The sequence below is a fragment of the Crocodylus siamensis genome, chromosome 2, assembly GCF_052110815.1.
Source record: "Crocodylus siamensis isolate JL-2025a chromosome 2, ASM5211081v1, whole genome shotgun sequence".
NCBI lineage: Eukaryota > Metazoa > Chordata > Crocodylia > Crocodylidae > Crocodylus > Crocodylus siamensis.
The window spans coordinates 114,676,681-114,692,780 of record NC_143396.1 but is presented as its reverse complement, the minus strand read 5'-3'; the positions used below and the strand labels follow the sequence as shown (position 1 = coordinate 114,692,780).

Genomic DNA, 16,100 nt, shown 5'->3' with positions numbered 1-16,100 from the left:
GCTCCCTTCACTTAGAAAATGATCTTTTCTTCTCCTCCAAGTATTCATAATGTCTTCCATTTTTAAATATTTAACATTAGTTATTAAATATTAACATCACGGCTGCCTCCTAGAGTACCCTTGGCTTATCACTAGTGCTGTTTCTATTCATCTTTTAGATAGGACTGTATAACTGGCAGCTATTTAAGGGTTAATACACCACTTCCCCCATCTTCATGTTTCCATGGCTAATGTTGTATTTTATATCATCTTTTCAGTTCTTCTGTGCAATCCTCTGCTGAACAGCAGTTTTATGAATTCTGGACTATCACAGGCAATACGAACTCCCTGCTGCAGCAACATCCTCTGAAATAGAGACTTCTGGGTGTAACTAAATATCACAGGGTAGAGGTGGCTACTTTGTAATGCAGGTAGCATTGTCTCTCCAAAACCAGTTTAATTATTTCTATTTCTCAAAAAAAATGTACAACCAATCTATGTAGTATATACCAATTAAAAATAAACCCAGAAGCTGTGTAACTTTTTAGGAAATGTGTCTTAACAGAATTGACTAGGCATGATGATACCCATGGATGTGAACTGCTCTGTGCCATTCAAGGATGTGAAGAATGAGGTGCACATACATCTACATTTGGATTGCTGTGGGTACCCACATATGTAAATGTGTGAATAGTATTTGGTAAATTATGATGCAAACATTTTCTGTTAAACAGGGTTGACATTTAAAAAAAAATGGCTTTCTGGATTTTCACTTGTTGAGCATGTGTAGCTCCTATTTTTTATCTTAGAAACAACATCTCTAAAAACATGCTTCCAGTGTACTCCAAATTTTAAGGACTCAAAGTCAGAAGCTGCTTAGAAAAGCCCAGAGAGATAGATGCAGAGATATAGGTATCCATTTGTTTTCTGTGGCATGGGTCGCTTACTATTGCAGGAGTAAAGGCTATTGTGACAAATTTAAGCAAAGGTATATCATAGTTACTAATATTTCAGTTCTCATACTCGCATGTGTAGTACACCCAGGTACATGCTTTGAATCTAGCATTTAGTGCTGTTGTCATTTTCTTACTGAATAATAGATGCAGCCATATGAGCTACAGCTTATTCAGAACACTAGAAGCAGGTAATTTCTTTAAAAAATTTACATCATAAAATTCTAGGGAATCTCAGTTTAACAGCAGTCTGTAGTCTGATTCTAAGCCATCCACTGAGTATCATCCTTTATGCAATATAAAGTCAGTTGTAAGCCTGTCAATGGGATAACCCATTGGGAAAATTCTCATTTTTGACCTGAGACTGTTTGAACTAAATATCAACATCTATAAGCAAGGTACCCAACATGTTGTATTATCAAAGATTTTGCCTTAGGAACTCTTCTGGGCATGGTAATTTACTTGTCAGTGTATTTAATTAAGGGGTGTGTGCGTGTGTCTGCATGTGAATTGCCCTGTTTGCATGAAAGGCTTTAACACTTAGCAAAGTACTAAACCTTTTCTCTTAGAGAAAATCATAGATTCCATGATGGCATTTTAATTAAATCATGGACATAGAATCATAGAAAATTATGGTTGGAAGGGACTTCCAGGAGGTCATCTAGTCCAACCACCTGTTCAAAGCAGAATCATTGCCAACTAGATCATCCCAGCCAAGGCTTTGTCTAGAGGGGTCTTAAAAAGCTCCAAGAAGATTCCACAACCTCTTTGGGTAACCTATTCCAGTGTTTTACTGTCTTCCCAGTGAGAAAGATTTTCCTAATATCTAACCTAAATTTCCCTTGCTGCAACCTGAGACCATTGCTCCTTGCTCTGCCACCACTGAGAACAGTCCAGCTCCATCCTCTTTAGAATCACTCTTCAGGTACTTGAAGACTGCTATTAAATTCCCTCTCAGTCTTCTCTTCTCCAGACTAAATAACCCCAGTTCCTTCAGCCTCTCCTTAGAAGTCACGTTCCCCAACCCCAAACCATTTGTGTTGCCTTCTGCCGGACTCTTTCCAATTTATCCACATCCTTTCTGTAATGGGGGGCCCTAAACTGAACACAATACTCCAGATATGGCCTCACCAGTGTTGAACAGAGGGGAATAACCACTTCTCTTGATCTGCTGGCAACACTCCTACCAATGCAGCCCAGCACACTGTTAGCCTACTTGGCAAGAAGGGCACACTGTTGGCTCATCTGCTTATTGTCATCTGTAACCCCCAGGTCTTTTCTTCAGAGCTGCTGCTTATCCAGTCAGTCCCCATCCTGTATCAGTGTAGGACTCTGCACCTCTCCTTTTTGAATCTCATGAGATTTATTTTGTTCCAGTACTCCAATTTGTCTAGGTCTCTCTGAATCCTAACCCTACCCTTCAGCCTATCTACTACTTCCCCCAGCTTGGTGCCATCTTCAGACTTGCTGAGAGTGCACTGTATGCCATATTACAGGTCACTGATGAAGATATTAAACAAAACCAGCCCCAGGACTGACCCCTGGGATACTATACTTGATACTGGATGCCTACTAGACATCAAGCCTTTGACTACTACCCTCTGAATCTGATGATCCACCCAGTTTCCTATCCACCTGACAGGCCATTCATCCAATCCATACTTCCTTAGCTTGCCTGCAAGAATGTTGTGGGAGACAGTATCAAAAGTCTTGCTGAAGTCAAGGTATACTACACCTACTGGTCTCCCCACACCCATAGAGCCATTTATCTCATCTTAAAATGCAATCAGGTTGGTCAGGCATGACCTTCCCTTGGTGAACCCATGCTAACTGTTCCCAAGCCACTTTCTTCTCCTCCAAGTGCTTAGAAATGAATTCCTTGCTCCATGATTTTTCCAGAGACTGAGGTGAGGCTGACCGGTCCATAGTTCTCTGAAATCTCCTTTTTCCCTTTGTTAAAAATGGGGACTATGTTTGCCCTTTTCCAGTCATCTGGGACCTCTCCCAATTACCATGAGTTTTCAAAGATGATGGCCACTGGCTCTTCAATCTCATCAACCAACTCCCTCAGCACCCTCTGCTGCATCCTATCCAGTCCCATGGACTTGTATATATCCAGGTTTTCTAAACACTCCCTAACCTGTTCTTTTACCACAGTTGGCTGCTCACCTCCTCCCCAAACTGTGCTGCCTCGTGCAGTATTCTGGGAGCTGACCTTGCCTGTGAAGTCTGAGGTGAAAAAGGCATTGAGCACTTCAGCCTTTTCTGCATCTTCTATCACTAGGTTGCCTCCCCCATTCAGCAAGGGACCCACACTTCCCCTGATCTTTCTCTTCTGGTAGAAAACCTTCTCATTACCGCTCATGTTCCCTGCTAGTTGCAACTCCAATTGCACTTTGGACTTTCTGACTTCATCCCTGCATGTCTGAACAATATTTTTATACTCCTCCCTATTTTTTTTTTGTCCATGTTTCACTTATAAGCTTCTTTTTTTTTTTTTTTCATTTCGCTTGCTGAACAGTTCCCTGCTAAGCCAAACTGGTCTTCTGCCATCCTTGCTAGTCTTCCTGCACATCGAGATGGTTTGTTTCTGCACTCTCAGTAAGGTTTCTTTAAAGCTATAGCCAGCTCTCCTGGACTCCTCTTCCTCCAAAAACTGGCTTCCCAGGGGATCCTGCCCATGAGTTTCCAGAGTAAGTCAAAGCCTGCTTTTCTGAATCCAGAATCCTTACTTTGCTGCTCTCCTTCCTTTCTTTCTTCAGGAATCCTGAACTCAATCTTCTCATGGTTGCTGCTGCCCAAGTTGCCATCCATTACTACATTCCCACCAATTCTTCCCTGTTTGTAAGCAGCAGGTCTCCTAGCTGGCCTCTCTAGCACTTGTACCTTGAAGTTTTCCTCAACACTTTGCAAAAACTTCCTGGATTGCCTGTACACTTCTGTATTGCCCTCCCAGCAGATGTTAGATAATGAGAACCAGGGGCTGTGTCTGGGAAACTTCTTTTAGCTGTTCCAAGAAAGCCTCATCCACCACATCCTTCAGGTCTGGTGTCTATAGCAGAAACCCACGATGGTATCACACTTGTTGCTCTCCTCGCTAACCCTAACCCAGAGACTTTCAACAGGTGTATCTCCAGTTTCATACTGGAGCTCTGAACAATCATATGGCTCTTTTACATAAAGTGCAACTCCTCTTCCTCTTCTCTCCTGCCTGTTCTTCCTGAACAGTTTATACACAATCACGACAGTGCTCTAGTCATGCGAGCTATTCCACCATTATTCCAGGATAATAAATGTTAATACAAAAATGCTGCAAATGTAGAATCATTAATATTAGAGAGATGTTGCACAAGGCAAATCTTTCACAATCGTTACATAACAGTATAGAATTCCCTCCAATGCAGAAATTACTGCATTCAATTCAAGCTTCCTCTCCTGTGTTATATGGGAAGTCAGCCTAGACAAGAAACTCCCAAACTGTGGTATGTGTACCCCTGCAGGTATGCCAGACATCTTTGGAGGGTACATGGGAGAAACTGTGTAATGGCAGATTTAATTTTCATTATTATTATAATTGGTTTAAGGGATTAAAATATAAAACATATGCTGGTAGGGGTAAGTGGGCAGCTGCTAAATCTAGAAGGTGAAACATGGGAATAAAATGTTTGGGAACTTCTGATCTAGACCATCAATATGTTCTCTTCAGACATTAAAATCTACACTTAATGGGCACTAGCACAGGGTTTCTCAAGCTTTGATACCGCGACAAGGGGGTTGCAAACTTCCCTCCCTAGAAGCAGTGGCATTGGGGGGTGGGGCCACCACCGCCATTGAGCACTCTGTGTTGCTGCCACGCACTGCACACCACTTCCCCACACCCAACTCCAGCTGGTAGACAAGAGAGGGCCGGGGGGTGCCCAGCAGCCAGCTGGCTGGACTTGGGCATGGGGAAGTGGTGCACAGTGGTGGCACAGAGTGCTCAATGGTGGCGGTGGTCCTGCCTCCCACGCTCCCACTTCTAGGGAGGGAAGAGAATTCGCAACCCGTATAACATCTAAGCAGACCTCTTAGCAAGTATAACATCTAAGCAGACTAAGTCATCTCCAATAGTTTCATCAAAAAGTTTCAGGCCAAAGAGAATACTTGGAGAAGGAATTCATATTTTAAAAGAAAAGGAGCAGAGGGTAGGGGAGTCAGAAGAATTACAGATTTCATTTGCTCTGGGGTACCTGCAAACTTCCTCTTGTTCAAATAGGCACAGCAAAGAGGATACATACAGCCACAACCTAACAGCAAGGGCATTTGGACTTCATTAAGCTTCCTGGGGTATGCATGTAAGAATTCAGAACAAAAACCTTGCCAAGGATGCATGTTTGGCCCTTTGTGGTTTGTCATAAAGGTCACTGCTTAAGATGGTTTAATTTAACAAGTATGGGATCAGATTCATTTTATTACTAGTTCCATTATTTCTTTCATGTAAGTTCCTCTTCTTGACATCTTTGTTCATCATAAGATTTTGAAATTATTTGGGTATTTTTCTAAAGACAGAGTGAATCATTTTAAAAGCATGTATACAGAAGATTTGTAAAATTGCTCACAGAGCTGGTGGTTAATTTACAAATCCATTTGTTTTATCCACAAAACAACTCTTTTTAAATCAGTATTTTGTTTTTCAGATTGGCATTGGACGAATCCATTCATTTTTGGTTTCAGTGAACTAGTAGAAAATATTTGCCTTTTCTCTCATCGTCATTCCTCCCTCATCAGTTTGTTCTCTCTAGGTCCTAGTACTCCTGTCTTTACTTTCAGCCTCACGTTTATTCACCCTCATTTATACAGAAATCTGAAAAAAACAGATGACACTCCATAACTGTGGCTGCGTCCAGACAAGCATGGCCATGTGGTACGTAGCACGGCAGACATGTCTGTGGTGCCACATACCACACATTCACCTGTTTCCGTGCTGCAAGGTAGCAGTGCAGAGGCAGCAATGCAGGGGGATATCCAAGGGTCAAAAAAACCCATCCAAAGCAGCACTCAAAACTAGAGCCTGGCTGGCTGGCACCACATTCCAGCTGCTGGCCAGGCTTTGAGCAGCAGGATCACCACTGCTACAGCCAAGGACGACTGGTGCCTCCCAAGTCTGCAGGGGCACCAGATCACCGATGGAGGAGTGGTGGAGGAACATCCAGCAGCACTTCAGGTTTCAAGGCTGGCACTTCTAGGGGAGTGAACAGCTGATCCTACTTGCACCCCCTACACACCACCAATGGCTGCAGCCCCAGGTAAGGCTGCTGGGGTCAGCCCAGTGCTGACCCCAGCCTCCCTTATCCCACCCAGGGTCACCTACTGTGCTCCAGAGGGTGTGTGGCACAGGCGTTCCCCAGGGACAACTAGCAATGGCACAAGGTGTCCAGCTGCAAGTTGTCCCTGGGGAACCAACCATCCATGCTTGTGCCTAATAATCTAAAAGAAACAGGGACAAATTCTGAACTCAGTTACACTGGTTTAAATTTCAGAGTAACTCCGTTCTTTTATTCTACTTGTAGAACCAGCCCTCATGCCCTGGCAAAATGATTTCATAATATCTCACTCTGCCCCCTGACATTCAACTAAAGAAATAGTTAGCAGAGTTCTTCAAGGACAGCCTTGCATAAAGCCCATAGTGACCATTATGCTGAACTTTTGCAAATGTGTACACCTAACCAAGGCTGAGATCAGACTTACAAAAGTCAAATGGAAAAAAAGGAATTTTAGCCGTAATATTAGTTGAAAATCAAAGAGCAATGAGAGAATCCAAGAAATACCCACAACCTGTACAACTATTGGACAATCTACCCCAAACAAAGAAGTAGGAATCTTTTATCCCCCAGCTCAGTTAAGACTTTTCCTCGCTGAACTGAATATCGACAGCTGTTCTCCTCCAACGCCCCTTTGGTCAGATAGTGAGAAAACAGACAGCACGCTGTCCATACCCTATGAAAAAAAATGTAGAGACCTGTGTCATTTTAACTAGGAGAGAGTAACAAGATGGAGACCTGTGGGACAAAACAGGTAAAACAATCATAGAGCTGATGAATAAATTACCAAGCTTTACCAAAAAAGACAGCTGAGAAGAAATAATGGAACCACTCAAGAGCAACTGTCTTCCCAAACAGCATCTTCAGATTTTTAGCCAAAGCCTGTTCTGAACAATAATAAAGGATGCATTTTACTATTTAAAAAAATAAAGAGCCCAATAAAAGTCATGTCCAAAATATATTTCTGTATGTGCATGTGTGTGTGTGTGACCCCTGGAAACCTTTCTATCACAAAGAAAATATAACAATTAAAACTGATAAACTAATAGCATATAGCATAAAGAACAAGAACAGAGGGGAAAATAATGTCTCACTATATAATCATAAAGGGAGAGAATTGTCTCAGCTTCCTCATTTCTAATTATAATGCAGTACAAACCAACTTGAAGTGGATGCTATTTGTGTTTATTGTTTCCTAACTGCCCATCACAAGCATCTGGAAAGCTAAATGAAAATTAAACACAGTAACAGTGGGGCCACACTGCAGCTGACAATTATGTGGCATATGGGAGTGAGAAAAAAAAACACAAGGGTCTGTGACTCATGCATAGACCCGTTGTAGCACTGACCCTGCTTTTGGGGGAGCCCAAGGTACACTCCATCCATCTGTCCCTAGGAATGCAACCTAAGTAGGAGCCGTGACTATGGAAGAAGAGCAAGACTGGAACTTGCTGTACTGTTCTAATAGGATACATCTTCCTACTGAGCCAACAGAGGAATTTTGCCTCAAAGTCAGAGCTTGAGGGACACCGTGGCTCTACACTGCCCTTTACTCTGGCCTGTGAGCAATTTGACCCAGCTAATCCTATTCAAATTAATAATTAAAGAGCAGCAAATACATTCACCATAATGACTGTTTGCAGAATCCAGCCAAATGTCTGATCTTATAATATTTAATAGCTATCCCCAAGTGTTCTTTCCTAATAAACACAAATAAATTGTGCCGTGACAGTATCACAGTCTGTGAGGGTCAACCAAGGCATGATTATTACTAGTTGAAAACTTTCCCCCTTCTCCCTTTTCCAAGTATTGCTCATTTCAGATGATAATACCAACAAAGAAATAACCCCTCAAGGGAGAGAGACACCTATTAATAATTGATGGCTAAAGCTTTTCACAGGGCTGAACCGCACATCTTCATTTTAAAAACCAAGAACTCCGTATGCAGTCAGTGGGACTTCTGGGTGTATAATCAGGCACAACATCTAATGGCTAATCCAACGAGGCAATCCCATGGTGTAGTTAAATGTTACTGTCCCCATTTTACAGATGGAAAACCAGTCATTGAAGGACTAATTGTACTTGGCAGTGATACCTGGCACTCATCATTATTAGTTCACATAATTTTCATTTAAACAGGCTTCTTTTTTGCTGACCTTAACATAGTAAAATAAAATCCATGTGTACAATAAACATTGATGTCCAGAGCTGTTAGTTAGGCAGGTTAAGGTCAGCATTACCATCACAGTTTAGGTGAAAGCTAGATGAAAGCAATCAAACCAGCCTACAGATAATACAGTTTGGAACTGTTGGCCTGAAACTCCTTAATAACTGAGATCAAACAAGAACTTGCTTCACCAATTGGGTTAATACTGCTTGTGAATGGCTTTAGACACTGTTTTGTTTAAAAGGCAAAACCAATCTTTATATTGTACCAATTGCTAATGATAGCAGAAAACTGCTTTGCTCCAAAGCTGTTAAGTGTACTAAGAAATCCACATTGTAGCTAAAGTAGACTAATTAAAGGCTTTCCTCAGTGACAGGAATAAACATGGAACTCCTGGTTTAATAAGATAATTACAGGAAAACCTAGCCTTGTCTTCAATTTATGGGCTTAAATTACACAGCCAGGAACCACTGCAGCAGCTTAACAGAACACCAGTTTCAAACGAGCGGAAATAAATGTACTGGAAACTTGAATATTTACAGCAATTGGGGGAGGAACAAAAAAGCTGTTGCAAAATCTGAAGACCTTATTATTTAGCAAAAATCTCTTAACCCCCAAATTAGATAATCCTTGTCCATGATGCTTCAGTTACGTTTTATTTTATATTTATGCATTTCACTTTAATATCAAACAACCCCAGGGTTTAAAATAGCACAGGTACCAGAGCAGCTGTAAGCTTCAGGAAATACATGAAACCAACAAGAACCAAGCACTAAACCATAATTTAGCATGCTTCACATTCTAATCTAAATTTTTGGTTGCTTGCAAAGTACATTTTAGCTTCTTAAAATAGAGCTCATTTCACTTGTGTTTCTAGTCTTCAACATGTGTAAAACAACAAAGCAACTTAATAAAAGTGCATGAGTAGGTTGGCAAGAGGTTTTCTGAGTCATGAAATGTAGAATCCAATTTTACCAACTGAATATTCAGGCCCAGTTCTACAATGGGATCTGTAGAGCCAAACTCTTGAGTACTCCGGTAGACTCAGAGAGACATGCTCTTGGCACAGTTAAAATAAGAATTAAGAACATTTGGGGGCAAAAAAGAACATGTTTATTAAAATTATAATTAGTAATCCTGTTAAGGCAATCATAGTTAAGCTACACCACCAAAGCAGAAGTTTTCACTTACCTTAGCCATCTGTCAGCACAAATATAGATTTAAACAAAGAACATGTGTCTGATTGTTTCTGTCAGGTGTTGCAGTAGACCTTGTTTAAATCCCAGAAAAATGCTTCATGTAGAGCAAGAGAGACAGATGGCCACAACAGCATAATTATGACCAATCCAGCCCAAACCTCTGCATTTCATCAAGTCCTATACCCTATAGACATCCTCCCGCCACCTTTTGTTTTTGATTATAGTGGTATTTTCAAAAGCACTCAATGTTTGCTATATTCTATTATTGAAATAAATAGAACAAAGGTTTGGCAAAGGCTGTTGGGATAGCACAGCATACTTGCCAAATACAATATGCCATGATGGAAAAATAGATCAACACCTAGTACTGGATCTGGGATGTTACTTTTAGGATTGCTTTTGTGGAATGCTTAACGGCTGGGAAGGCATCATACTGATAACGTCCTTTGCTTTGGGATTGTACTCTAGATGTATAAAACAAAACATTGATTCCCACAGAAGTCAGTAAGTATTCTGAACACTTGGACTCACTTACGGACTTCCACTACAGGTTTAACCACTACAGCCTCTCAATCAAACTTTGTCTGGAATACTCCTACAGTAGCATCAATATTCAAGACACCCTTATCCACATCCAGGATGGCATCATACAAAGCACCATATACAAAATCTCACAGACCACCATACTTAGGTCCACAGGACCAGCAATCATCCCAAAGCACACAAAAAGGCTGTCATCTGCAGTTAGGCCCTCAGATACCATTGCATTTGCTCTGAGGAGAATAGTCATGCTACCTACCTGGCCAGCCTAAATCCTACCTTTATACAACAAGGACACTCCGGTAGAAAAAAAGACCATACCTTTGAAAAAGCCAAATACCATGCACTAACCCTCTCCCACCACACACAGCCTGCCACCCTCCACAAGAACAGACTAAAAGAATCATTAAGCAAATATATCCTAGACTTGACTAAGATCAGACCTTGAGATAAATATCCTCAGCTCCTATTCCTGGCCTTCAAAACAGCCCCCAAACCATACCCGTCATGAGGAGCATACTCCCCACTGCATAACAGATGTCAAATGGGACCCAACTTTGCTTTAACAATAGATGTTTAAAATGGAGTGTCAACACATCTCCACTGCTAATATAATCAACAGCCCCCACAAGAAACCACCAGAATCCATGGATCCTATACATGCCTTTCCCAAAATGAGATACATCTGATCCAATGCACCAAATGCCCTTATGGTAACTATTAGGTGTGTGGGAAACAGGCCCTATTTGATTTGGATTCAGATCTGGCCCGAATGAGGGAGAGTGATTCAATTTGTTGATTCAGATCACTGTCCCTGATTTGATTCAGCTGAATCTGAATCTGAAGATTTGATGCTGATTCGGAGAATCAGTGATTTGGACATAGACACAGCTTTAAGTTTTTTCTACATAGTTTGAGGTACCAGGCACAGCGTGTGAACACTGTGATGCTGAGGTGGATGGAGCATCCCACAAGAGCATGGCGGGCCCCCTGTGTGTTCCCACTGAACCCAGAAGTAACGATGTGAGTGAAACTAAACATCAGCTACTACAATGGAGTCTCCCTTACTTGCCTTTCACTTTTTCCCCCTTGTTTCCTGCCTCCCATCCCTTCTCTACCTTTTGTTTTCCTAATTTCCACTTATTTACATTCTCACTGACATCCTCTCACACTTTTAGCTTCTTTCATTCCTTGGCGTCTCAGACCAGCAGAGACTCCTTATGCCTGAAGACGGGCGATTGCATTCAAAAGCTTGCAAAGAACTGTTTTCCAACTATTCAGTTGGTCTAATAAAAGATATCACATCTACCCAAAGAGCTTTGCCTGCCAAAACATCAACTATGTACCAAAAAGACCTCTCACTCAAAAAATATAAAGAAAGGACAGAGACACATGTTAGCAGGAGTATGTTAGTCACAGAACAAGCACTCCTTTTCTGACATTGCCTCATCTAACAAACACCTTTAAAAGGTGAGCTTGAGACCAAAACTACGTAACCTGGCTGGACAGTACGAACCCAGGACTGAATACTCATTTTACGATGCTCTACAGTCTACCTGATTCTTGAAATACTTCCTACACACTACATGATCCTCTTCCCATTTGATCCATCTCGATCTCCCAGTAATCAAGCTTCTTTCCTTTTACTAATTGTTTGTCTGCTACACCTAGGAATTTCTCCCTGCTCCCATTTCACAGCTCTACTCACTGTTCTTAAAAATCATTGCTTGCTTTCCTTCTCAGATCTGAGGAAGACTGTTTTGCATCAAAAAGCTTATCTAACTTTATCCCAACTATACTGTTGGTCCAATAAAAGATTTTATCCAAAAATCCTTGCCCAAGACAAATTATATACTTCCTTGAGAAGCACATTAAAGGACTGTTGAGATTAGATATAAAAAGGTTAATTTTACATCCAGAAGTTACAGTTAATTCTCTTGTTTGATTATAGTTAAAAGGGCAAGCAAAAAAAGCAACATCTAGGCCCAGATCCTTAAGGTATTTAGGTACCAGACTGCTATTGAAGTTAGGTATCTACATATCTTTGAGGGTTTGTGTTATATTTTGCTTTGTTTTTGGCTATTGTATAACCTGTACTTACCATCTGGCACAAGAGCCCATTACCTAAAGATTTAGTCTGTGTACTTGAGAGGTCTCTGAACTCAATACTAAGTATTTGAGCCTAATATAAGAGCCAGGGTAGTTCAGTAGGACACAACTGCCTTAGAAAGTAATGGAACAGATAACAATTTACTCTCAAAATCAGTACTAATCTAAAGTCCCGGCCTGGTGTTACAAAGTACTATTATGGAAATAAGATTTTGTATGCTGGGTTTATTGTAGCTTTGCCATTACACATTTCTGGGGGCATTGCTTCTTTTCCCACGCAGGGAAAAGAAAGTTTCCCTTCCATTTATAGCCAGATTGATAGGACATCCTCTAAAAACACCTGTCTAGATCCAACCAGTTTCAATCTAAGACAAGGGACTAGAGAAACAGACTGTCTTGTGAATAGAGGGAAAAAAAGTTTTAAATAAGGTTAGATTAGTGGTTTGTTCTTAAACAACCATCTGAAATAGCCATAAAGCCCTACTCTACCAAATAAAAATCAAACACAGAGAACCTAACTCCATGTTGCAAAACTCACAACAAAGCAACCTATTCCTAAAGCACTAACAACAACTTTTAAAATAGCTCTCAGCTATCAAAAATCAGAAGGAACATCTTTATAGCTCACCCTGAAAGGCTTGTTTAAGGAAACAAGGTCACCTGCCCTGACTAATCGAGTTAAAATAGGGCACAGCTGCCTTTCCTTAGACCCTGAGAAGCTGAAATCACACCCAGCTAATATTCACTGTTCCTCAACCAGAGACCTATAAGACCACCTGTAGAAACCCAATTCTACAATGAACCCAGATTCTACTGTCCCCTGTACCTTTTAGTTATTCACGTGTGTACAAAGTGAGGTTAAAATAGGTGTAAATAACCACCTCCTGAAGTGGCATGCATTTCTCCCACACTTCATGTTACCGTAGATAACTACATAACTGTCATAAAGACTGAGAAGCTGCCTGTACAAGTCCTCAAATTTCAGGGCTTCAGGAGCTGGCCTCACTACCTTTGTACGAATCCTCATCTCTCATGAGAATGATGGGTGTCTGCCCCGTTACAGAAAGAAAGTGAAATAATTCTGAGCTTGTTTATTACACTGTGCACCCCATCTTGCTTGTAGCTACCTACCTCAAAGCAGCTGTGTTGATTTAAAATTAGAGGGCTAGAACTGCTTACTAGGCAAGAAAGACTTCACATTCCTCATCCCCTCTTATAATATTGGTGAAATACCAGAAGAGTAATAGCAAACATTGTGAAATAGGATAGGACATCAAAGAAAATGTCCATGCCTCAGAGGTACCCCAAACTTTCCACAGTAGTGTGCAAACCTCCTGTATACTTTGGCACCCAAAGTCTTATGAAATATTTTCTTTGCATAGTCTAGACATTCATCTCTATATTCTAACTTAAACCTGCAGGAATGCTTCCAGTATAAAATTAGAACAAGTGCTTCAGAAAACAAGAGCCCTATTAGTATATAAAAAAGCTTATGACAGGCAAACTTTAACTTTAATAATAGCCTTATAGTCCACACTAGGATGCTGTTTAGAATCCTGGACATATGTTTAAGTATATTTTCTTGTTTGAATATATCTTAAAATTATTGAATCAACAGCCTACAGAAGTGACAGTAATTTGAATATGACTCATTTTTTGGGTTACAGGATATTAGCTGGATTAAGTGAATCCAAGAAAATCTTTGCCTAAAAAGTTAGAAAAAAAAAGATTAAGCTAATTGGCTATAACTGGTGACACAAGGGACCATAGATTCCAGGTAGGATTCTGTGTAGCCATGGAATGAGAGCTCAGACCTTAGGATTCATAGTAATTCATCATTATCTATGTACTTATCTAGATAGTTATAAAAATGCTTTTATTTCTACACTGTCCATAATCAAGTCTTTGTGCTGGATATTCACAGACTGTTGTGAATTCCAAATATTATGCTATTTGTCAAGTGTTATCATTGAGAACAACAAGCTGCTGCTTTGAAAGGAATTTTTTCCCCATGAACACTAAAGGTTTTAAAAATAAACCTTGTACACAAGCAAATGTAACTTTGAGGAAGATTAATGATTATTATAACAGTAGTTATTAACAATAAATGGTATAACTGTATAGAACTCATTGATTTACTCTCTTAATGCTCCTATAATCTTCACGTGAGTTTTGTAATTCATATACTGTTTTGTCTTGTGGGTTATCTGAAGCTTGTAAATGTAAGACTGCTGTCAGATTTGTTGGTAAGAAAATCAATAAAATTAGATAGGCTCCACTTTGATTGTTGAAGATGTTAAAGACTATCTTGATGTGGTGTGAAATTGCTGTGATCCTTTACTGAACTTGAGACAAAAAATGTAGTACAGTGTATCTTCTCTGTTACACATTCCTGCAATGGATATTTCATAATGGAGGTCTGTTGCCAACACAGACTAAAAACGTGCTACTCTCCTGTAGACCCATTCTTTCCTCAGCTGTAAATTCCAGCACCTGGTATTGCTTTCCTTCATCAGACATGTATTAAGAATGCTGATATCCATTTGACTTTCTATTTCCGGGTGCAGACTCCTATTTTTACCACCTCCTGAATTATATTATTTAAAAGATGGAGATTAAAATAATCTTTCTCCTTTTCCCCATGACAGATACCTATCTGTAATATCCTTTGAGAGATGATTTATATATATGTTTTGATGTAAAAATAAGGATGTGGACATTTCAGGGGATTAATAATATAATCCAGAGTGATGATTGCTTCAAATCCAATTCAGGTCAGTAGCTGAAAGTTATGGCCATCTAATGACTGGTGTGTGGGCTGTGCTTAGTTGGGAAGCTCATGTTAGCTCCCAGTGGACTAAAGCAATCAGCAAATAGGCCAAAGACTGGCTAAATATGTAACCTGAACTGCAGGTCAGAGGTGATCAGTTCATATCAGGGTTGAGGATATGAAGAATATGAGGGAGGTTCTTTCAATTCTGTGCCTCTTTTCTAGGTTTTATTCTCTAGAAATGTCACACTGGAACTTCCTTTGAGCACTTCCTTCATTTTAAAATGCTTTTCACTTTGTTTCTAGACACAGAATAGGGTTGTATTGTCATACAGATATCCAAATTCTTCTTCTGTCCATTTCCCAAAGTAAGAGCTGCCCCATCATGCTTTTTTTCCCTATTTTCATTAGAGCAGACAACAGTGCCTATGAAATCACAAAAACCTTTCCAGAGTTGAAGAAATACCTGGTATGCTAGCTAGAGCAGGAGGAGATGATTTCAACTGATAAAGTGTTTCTCTGTAATTAGTAGGCAGAATCTTGGGGGAAAGAATAGAATGGAATTCATAGTGTTTGATTCCTTCTTTCGTCTTCTTAGTTGCTCCATGTATACTATTAGAACCCAGACATCCAGTAAGCTTTGTATCAGTGCAACGCATGGAAAGCCACTGGAGATGGAGGGGAACAAGGAACTTACTTGCGTAAGTCCTGCCATCTGCTTTCTTATGTACAGTTTTGTGCATAGCCTGTTTATGTAGGCTAACATGCACTACAGTCCAGTTACCACTTGGGACAACACAATGACCATTTGGGGCACCTATTCTGGATGCCTTGGAACTTAATTACAATATTCTTATATCTAGTCAGGTCTTAGCTAGCAGCAATATTAGCTTCCCCTCTTCTGGGTTTTCCACTATTCCTATATTCTTACAGTTGTGAATTTTCTTCCGAATAGCCTATACCTTTGAGCCTAAGCAAACGAAACCTTACGAAGAAATAAAAAGGCTGGAAACAAGATAAACCTGGAAGTTTTATATTTGAAATTAATTTTCTATAGGTTTCCTGTTAGTAACAATGTTTCAC

The 16,100-nt window shown here is 40.3% G+C and overlaps 1 non-coding gene across 1 annotated transcript; it reads left to right on the top strand.

Moving 5' to 3' along the window:
- Positions 1–7,946: 7,946 nt before the first annotated feature.
- On the top strand, positions 7,947–8,090 carry LOC149870642 (U4 spliceosomal RNA). The gene has a single exon (XR_016440884.1). It is a non-coding gene; the product is annotated as a U4 spliceosomal RNA (small nuclear RNA).
- Positions 8,091–16,100: the final 8,010 nt, after the last annotated feature.